We start from the raw sequence: 9215 nt of genomic DNA, 5'->3' as shown, positions 1-9215 counted from the left end.
GAGAACCAGGGGGGAAAAAAGAAAAAAAAGGCGGCAATACAAGGACATCCAGGAGTCATGACCTGGGTTCGACCCGGCCCTCTTATAGTGTAAGGAGTTAAAGGCCGAAACACTTGACTGGGTGTGTGTGTGGGGGGGGGGGGGGGGGGGGAGGGGGGGCTCCTTCTCTGAAGATCTTGAACTGTCCAGCTCTCCCTAGAGTTTCTTATCACTTGTTACCGATTAACCTGAGTATTGTAGCCAACCCGGCTACATTCCCCTTACTCCGTTACGACCAGCGTCCTTGCTGGCACTTTCCACGTGCACATGACAGAGGGGCCTAAAGCATGCACCAGAACACCCATTCAAACCACCAAACAGTATCAGTATCAGCATCAGTAGCTCAAGGAGTTATTTTAAACGCAAAAGCCCAAAGCTAAAACCAGTACAGATTATAACGGGAGCTGTTGTATTAACCGAGTTCCCAATATAAACAAAATAAATCCCAACAATGTTGACTGGTGGACCTTGGTCAAATGCTCTTGGGGGCGTGATTTAAACGCGACTAAACCCCAAAGCCAAAACCAGAACAGATTATAAGGAGAGCTGTTGTATACACAGAGTTCCCATACAAACAAAAGGGTCAACAATGTTAACTGTCTGAAATATATGTCCACGTGTTATACACTGACTGTAAGAAAATTGTTGTATAAACATAATTCCTTTACATCAGCTTCAAGTTCATATTGACAAGAAAGAGCACAAATCACGATTCCTCAAGATGAAGTACCTGAAGCGGCCCAACAAGGACTAGAAAGTTGTCATTTTAACAAAACGTTTCCTTTAAGTCACCTCCAGGCTTTTTGCTTTTTGACCAACACAATAGAACCAACAAAACACATCTGTCAATTGAACAGTTTCTCCAACAGTAATGCAATTTGATGCAATGAGTGAGTATTCACAACAGTAATAGTTGAAAAAACGAAGTCCACCAACGGAAAATTACAACCCCTCAGTGACAGACAAAAAAAAAAAAAAAGAACAATCGGTCCCATATACTGTCCTATCTTGTCTCCTCGGACTTCAACAGACAGCAAATAAGCAGTCACGGGGGTCAGCGTAGGGAACACCAGATGTATACATTAGCAGTGGCTTCATCGTCAGGCGCAAAGATCGCCGTGGTGCTGGCATGGGTGGAGTGACAACTTGTGCTGGGTTCGGGGCTGCAGTTAACCCGTGGTGGTCGGTCCTCACTGGCTCCAATAGAGAAGCCATCTGTCTGGGCACTGGGCCAAGGATCGGTTTGTCTTCACTGTCTGAGTCAGAGTCAGAGGTGGCTGGAGATGGTGATGCCAACGAATGGTCACGAAGTAACTTGGTGACAAAACGTGCTGATGGTTCTCTGCTGACCAATGTTGGTATCAGCATCAGGCCATGGAGAGGGTTTTGGACAGTGGTGAGGCAAGAAGGAATGGGGTATTGGAGTGGCTACTGAATATTTTGATAGTAGCTATGGAGTGGGAAGGGTTACAGTGGCGAGTGGCTATACGGGTTTTGCACACTCGCTGCCTTCTGCTGTCTTTGGCAATGGTTTTCAGGCAGGAGGGGAGATCTGGAGGAGACTTGCTGAAGCAGGGGCCAAGGATATTCATCACCAGGAGAACCGGCAGTTGCTTTTTGCGGTCCTGCATGAACGGATCCATGAGTTCCTTGACCACCATAAAGGGGACACTGGGGCAGAGGGTGTTGAAGACCACGATGTCGACGAGGTAAACGCCAGAATAGAGGACCTCAGCCCCATTCACTGCACGTAGTCGGATGTGGCAGTCTTCCTATCTCAGGTCTCGATGACGGTGGTAACTTCACTGCCAGTGTCTAGTGGGGCAGACACAGGTTTCCCATTGATGCTGATGTCTGCCGTGGGACACTGTCCAGCAAGCTCAGTTTCCTTCTTGCCTCCCAATGTCTGGTTGATGATGGCAACGGGGATTAGAAGTTTCCCTGCTGCTCTCGACGTTGCTGGGTCGTCTGCCACCAACGGTACTGCTGCTTGGCCCTGCAGTCTGACTCTCTGTGGACTTCACGCCTGCACCACCAAGAGGTAGGGCCCTGTTGATGTGATTGTGGGCTCCCTGGTTGGCGGTTGGGGAAGGCCCTGGTTGGTATTCAGGACCAAGGGTAGTCCTTGACGAGGTGGGTGACCTTGGTAGGACGTCTGCATGTCAGCGTATTGCTGTTCCTGCAGTTGCTGTTTCAGGATGAGGGCCGTAATGCGTGCCTCAAGACGGTGAGAGTGCTGGAGTCAGGGGAAGTGGTCTGCTCCACTGCAGCGTCCAGGAATCCATCCTCCCTCATCCTGCTCGTAGCGTCAGCTTGTGATGGCGTGGTGAGGTGGTGTGTCAGATGGAGTCAGGTATAAGGTATTTTATATGACTGGGTAGATTTCGAAGGTCGCACCAAAATTCCTTCATATAACATTAGTTTGAAAGAATTATAGGTTTTGACCTGATGATATCGTTATAACTAGAAAAATATAATCTTACAGAATTTTGATAGCATAAAAACTATAATCCCATGTATTAGGAATTGTAAATAGTTATAAAAAATAGAAATAAAAAAGAACGTGAGAAATAATGCTCCCTGTGAAGGGAGGTAAATCACTTGTGACCAATCTAAATGAATATTGAAGCCAACCCGGCAACAATAATTTAATTCATAAAGCGCCTTTCCATTTAAAACATGTTCAGTTGCACTGTACAATGTAAATACCGACGTTTAAAACATGCATTTTAATACTAAAATGAAAAGAAAAGAAGAAAACCAACATGCATAGTATAAAACTCTAATAGCTGCAGTAAAGTACCAGACAAGAAGACGGCAGCAAGTGTTTCGGCCATATTTAACTGGCCGACAGTAGACGGTGCCTTGTATGGCTTTTGGGCCAGCTTTGAAACGCGCTAGTGTCCAAGACTTCATTGAAGACGACAAATAGGACGTTCAATTCCAATCAATCAAAAAGGAAAAGTTAACGGTCTGAAATATATGTCCATGGTGTATGACATGACTGGTAAGTATTGTTGTAAACAAGTGATACCAGGCTTCAGTTCATATTGACAAGAAAGAGCACAAATCCGATGTCCTCAAGATGAAGGTACCTAAGCGCCCAACAGATAGAACAGTTTGTCGACTTCTAAACATAAGTTCTGTTTAAGTACCTCGGCTTTTTACGTTTGACCAACACATAGAGCCAACTGAAACCATTGTCAATTGAACAGTTTCTCAACACTATTGCATTTGATGCAAGAGTCGGAGTATTCAAACAGTAATAGTTGAAAAAACAAAGTCCACTTTATGCAATGAGTGAGTAATCAAAACAGTAATAGTGAAAAAACAAAGTCCACCAACGGAAATTACAATCCCTCAGTGACAGACAAAAAAAAAGAACAATCGGTCCCATATACTGTCCTATCTTGTCTCCTCGGATTTCAACAGACAGCAATAAGCAGTCACTGGTCAGCGTAGGGAACACCAGATGTGTACCTTATCACTGGCTTCATCGTCAGGCGCAAAGATCGCCGTGGTGCTGGCATGGGTGGAGTGACAAACTTGTGCTGGTTCGGGGCTGCAGTTACCCGTGGTGGTCGGTCCTCACTGGCTCCAATAGAGGAGCCATCTGTCTGGGCACTGGGCAAGGATCGGTTTGTCTTCACTGTCTGAGTCAGAGTCAGAGGTGGCTGGAGATGGTGATGCCAACGAATGGTCACGAAGTCACTCGGTGACAAAACGTGCTGATGGTTCTCTGCTGACCAATGTTGGGATCTAGCATCAGGCCATGGAGAGGGTTTTGGACAGTGGTGAGGCAAGAAGGAATGGGGTATTGGGTGGCTACTGAATATATTTGATAGTAGCTATGGAGTGGGAAGGGATACAGTGGCGAGTGGCTATACAGGTTTTGCACACTCGCTGCCTTCTGCTGTCTTGGCAATGGTTTTCAGGCAGGAGGGGAGATCTGGAGGAGACTTGCTGAAGCAGGGGCCAAGGATATTCATCACCAGGAGAAACCGGCAGTTGCTTTTTGCGGTCCTGCATGAACGGATCCCTGCGTTCCTTGACACCAGAAGGGGGACACTGGGGCAGAGGGTGTTGAAGACCACGATGTCGACGAGGTAAAGGCCAGAATAGAGGACCTCAGCTCCATTCACTGCACGTAGTCGGATGTGGCAGTCTTCTGTCTCAGGTCTCGATGACGGTGGTAACTTCACTGCCAGTGTCTAGTGGGGCAGACACAGGTTTCCCATTGATGCTGATGTCTGCCGTGGGACACTGTCCAGCAAGCTCAGTTTTCATTCTTGCCTCCAATGTCTGGTTGATGATGGCAACGGGGATTAGAAGTTTCCCTGCTGCTCTCGACGTTGCTGGGTCGTCTGCCACCAACGGTACTGCTGCTTGGCCCCTGCAGTCTGACTCTCTGTGGACCTTCACGCCTGCACCACCAGAGGTAGGGCCCTGTTGATGTGATTGTGGGCTCCTGGTTGGCGGTTGGTGGAAGGCCCTGGTTGGTATCAGGACCAAGGGTAGTCCTTGACGAGGTGGGTGACCTTGGTAGGACGTCTGCATGTCAGCGTATTGCTGTTCCTGCAGTTGCTGTTTCAGGATGAGGGCCGTAATGCGTGCCTCAAGACGGTGAGAGTGCCTGGAGTCAGGGGAAGTGGTCTGCTCCACTGCAGCGTCCAGGAATCCATCCTCCCTCCATCCCTGCGTAGCGTCAGCTTGTGATGGCGTGGTGAGGTGTGTGTCAGATGGAGTCAGGTATAAGGTATTTTATATGACTGGGTAGATTTCGAAGGTCGCACCAAACATTCCTTCATATAAATTAGTTTGAAAGAAATTTAGGTTTTGACCTGATGATATCGTTATAACTAGAAACCCTTAACAGTTAGCCAACTGACCAAACACTCAAGCACACACACACACACACACACACACACACACACACACACACACACGGCGGGGGGGCGGGGGGGGGGGGGAGGGGGGGTTCAGCCCCCACTAAATCGATTTTGTTATGTGATAAGAAACTCTAGGTAGAGGTGGGCAGTACAAGGTCTTCAGAGAAGAAGACCCCCTCAGTCAAGTGTTTCGGCCATCGACTCCTTACACCCTAAGGGGGCCTGACCGTACCCAGGTCATGACTCCTGGATGTCCTTGTATTGCCGCTTTTTTTTTTGCTTTTCCCCCCTGGTCCTCAGCAGGTTTGAACCCGCGCCTCCAGGGTGGTCGCCACTTCAGGACTGAGTCACCTTTTCTGGAAGACGTTTTGACCACCGAGCCATCGTACGCCAAGTTTGAGTGGGAAATTAACATCTCTCTCTGTCTCTGTCTCTCTGTCTGTCTCTCTCTGTCTCTGTCTGTCTGTCTCCTTACCTCCCCCCCCCTCTCTCTCTCTCTCTCTCTCTCTCTCTCTCTCTCTCTCAATCGTGGTAAGATTATGTCTGCATTACAAAATATGTACGTAGTCGTGAAGGCTAGAGTACGTGCTGGTGGCGATCTGACTGATGTATTTATGTGTCCATCTGGTTTAAAACAAGGTGAAGTCTGCTCTCCTGTTCTGTTTTCGTTGTTTATTAATGAATCAACCAAAGATAATATTGAACACGGTAAACACGGTATCCAGTTGTCACCTGATTTTGTTGAATTGTGAAAACTGTTATTTGCTGATGATGTTGCATTGTTTTCTGATATTGTGATTGGTCTCCCCAACACTCTTCAACATCTTCTTAGAAAGAATAATGACTGACGCACTGGAAGAGCATGTAGGAACAGTCAGCATAGGCGGCAGAACAATCACAAACCTACGTTTTGCCGACGACATTGATGGACTGGCTGGAAAAGAAGAAGAACTGGCAAGCCTGGTCAAACATCTAGACAAAGCCTCCACATCGTATGGAATGCAAATCAGTGCGGAGAAAACCAAACTGATGACTAACAACACCAACGGCATCAGCATTGACATCAAAGTCAACGACGAAAAGCTTAAAACAGTCCACAGCTTCAAATATCTGGGAGCAATCGTGTCAGATGAAGGATGTAAACCAGAAGTACTCTCGAGAATTGCCCAAACAACAACGGCACTCAACAAGCTGAACACCATCTGGAACAACAAAAACATCGCTCTCAGCTCAAAAATCAGACTGATGCGTTCCCTGGTTATATCAATATTGCTCTACGCCTGCGAGACTTGGACCCTGACTGCAGACATCGAGAGAAGAATCCAAGCTGTCGAGATGAGATGCTTTCGTAGACTACTTGGCATCTCCTACAGAGACCACATCACTAACACGGAAGTGAAGAACAGAATCAAGCAAAGTATTGGACCCTACGAAGACCTTCTGTCCATTGTGAAAAAACGCAAACTTAGGTGGTATGGACACATCTCCCGATCATCTGGTCTTGCCAAAACGTTCCTGCAAGGCACCGTACAAGGAGGCAGAAGGAGAGGACGGCAGAAGAAGAGATGGGAAGACAACATCCGGGGATGGACAGGCTTGACGCTCGGTGACGCCCTGAGGAAATCAGAAAACCGTGAAGAGTGGAGAGGGGTGGTGGCCAGGTCAGCAGCGGTGCCCCAACGGTCTGAACCCAGACTACGGGAGAGGTGAAGGAGGTGAAGGAAGGTGATTGGTCTCCAAAACCAACTGAATGTGTTGCATAATACGTCCAAGCGTCTTGAACTGAATGTAAATCTAGACAAGTCTAACATTGTTGTTTTTCGAAAATGGTGGGTATCTTGCCAGTAATGAAAATTTGTATTTTGGCGAAAACAAACCGAACATAATTGATATGTATAAATATCTCGATGTTTATCTATCTAGATACCCGGCTTTCCTTTTCCCACACTATGAATGACTTTGCAGACCGAGCAAAAAAGGGTATTTCAGCAATTATCAAAATGTTGTGGTCTATTAGTGAATACATTTTTCAAGTTATTTGATTGTCAAATTAAACCTATTTTGTCTTACGGGTAAGAAATTTGGGGTTTGGCTCGCGACCAAAGTGCAGTCGAAAGAATTCATTTGTCTGCCATGATTTTGGGGCGTAAGTGCTAAGTCTCCAAGCCACGTCATTTATGGTTAGACTGGCAGATATCATCTCTCTGTAAATACCAACATCAGATGCATTAAATTCTGGATTCGAATTCTGAACATGGACGATCGTAGATATCTACGTAAGGCATACAGTACACTTTTATCATTGCAGGAACAGAACTAAGCAACATGGGCTTGTGACGTTATAAATATTTTGTACAAATCTGGGTTGGGGATAGTTTAGGAAACTCAGGGCGTGGGAGATGAAAGATTGTTTTTATCCGAATTTAAGCAGAGGCTCGTTGATTGCTTCAAACAAGATTGTTCTTCTGTTTTGAGTACACGTGTGTTTTTTGTTTGTTTTTTTGTTTTGTTTTTTTTGCTGACCCATCATCTGCACTATTTCAGTGGCATTACTCCCACGCCGCTCATTTAGATTCCCCCATACACGGCCACACCCGGGTTCGTCCGTCACAGTTCCAGCGTCGGCAGTCCGCAGGGAACCATCGATGTTAGGTAGCCAGGAGGCCACACACCAGAGGAGACCCTGCACTGCTGCTGAGTCACTTCGGTGGTGTTCAGTGGTGCCTGTTCTGATTTAACGTACTTAGGACACCACCTACTAACCCCCCCTACTAACGACAGTAATGGCTTAGTCGCGGAGCCAGACTGAGTGAGCGTCCCTCCCAGTGTGGAGACCGCCACCACGTCCCTCAAACAACAGCCCCCCATGAATCTGCAGACACTGAAGACATTGACAGGACTCACCCCAAGCAAGGAAGTGGAGGGGTATCGAAACTGATGTCACCACGAGAGCAGGGCATGATAGGCCACAAACTTTGAGACTGTTTTCTTTATATTGATGATGATGAAGGAGGAGGATGACGATGACGATGTTGCTATGGAGGTCTATTTTGGTTTGGGACTGCGTGACAAGGCTGTACTCTACGCTTCCTGTCATAATGATATCCCGGCGTTAACCAGGCCCGAGAGATACAGACACTAGCAGTGTTGATCAGGTAATTAAAGCAACACACCCAAAGACGCATCCTTGACGTGGATGACACTCGACTGTGTGGTCCCAGTCTCCCCATTTAAGCCCACAGCACACTCAACTCTGTGTAGGAGCCGGCCACGGGCCGAAAAACCCACCTCCGCTGGGATTCGAACCCGCGTCCTCCCAGCCGTCAGTCCGCGACGCTAACCACTTCATCACGGCAACTGGTGTGTACACATGATTTTTATACAGAATACGGAACCTGTAAAACAATCATTGTCGCCTGTTGTGTACTTACATTATGTAGATGATATATCTTTGAGAAGAAATTTTGCCAAATTTAGAATTGGAATGTTACCCTTAAATTGTTTTTTTTTTTTTTTTTTTTTTTTTTCAATTTAGAAATCGTGCAAATGTAAAAGATTATTATTGCCCATTCTGTACTAATGTCCCTGAAAAAGAGAAGCATTTCCTGCTTGAATGTCCAAAATACAGTGAACCCAGGAATGACTTAATTCCCTGTAAATATCACAGACATCCGTCTATGTTTCAATTTGTATTACTGATAGCTGCCGAAAACAAACCATTAGTGATGAATGTTGTGAACTTCGTACATAAAGCTCCTGCCATAAGGAGTTTAAGTTTGTGATGCATCATATGATGTTTGTGAACTCTATTTGTAAAGGGCCAAGGCCTATACAATTAAACCATTTGTGTCCTTGTGTGTCTCTCTCAATATCTTCCACCGTTGCTGCCTAAAAAAGAGAAGTCGTTAATCTAACAAGCGAAACAACTGATAATGAATGCAAAAAGTCAAAAACATCAACGGTCTCAGTCACTTGTGATGACACACTCTCGTGCAGATAAGACTTCATCAAATCACAGTCAAAGGTTATATGCTTTGGCGGAGATGGCGGTTTATAAGTCGTAATGTAAACGGATCCGCTTGCACGATGAGATCACGGCGCGCAAAACACGCATTTGTGTTTTCTCAACTTTCATGTGACATCGTTGTGTATTTGGAAATGTTTGTTCTAGGCATGAAAAGATTATTTTGCAGTAATCCTCCATACTCCAATCGGAGTGAAAGGATAATTAAAACTTGAAACTTGTGTGTGTGTGTGTGTGTGTGTGTGAATATTTGAGGGTATGTA

Source organism: Babylonia areolata, chromosome 18 (genome assembly GCF_041734735.1).
Source record: "Babylonia areolata isolate BAREFJ2019XMU chromosome 18, ASM4173473v1, whole genome shotgun sequence".
Classification (NCBI taxonomy): domain Eukaryota; kingdom Metazoa; phylum Mollusca; class Gastropoda; order Neogastropoda; family Buccinidae; genus Babylonia; species Babylonia areolata.
The sequence above is the reverse complement of the archived record's forward strand: the minus strand, read 5'-3'. Positions refer to the sequence as shown.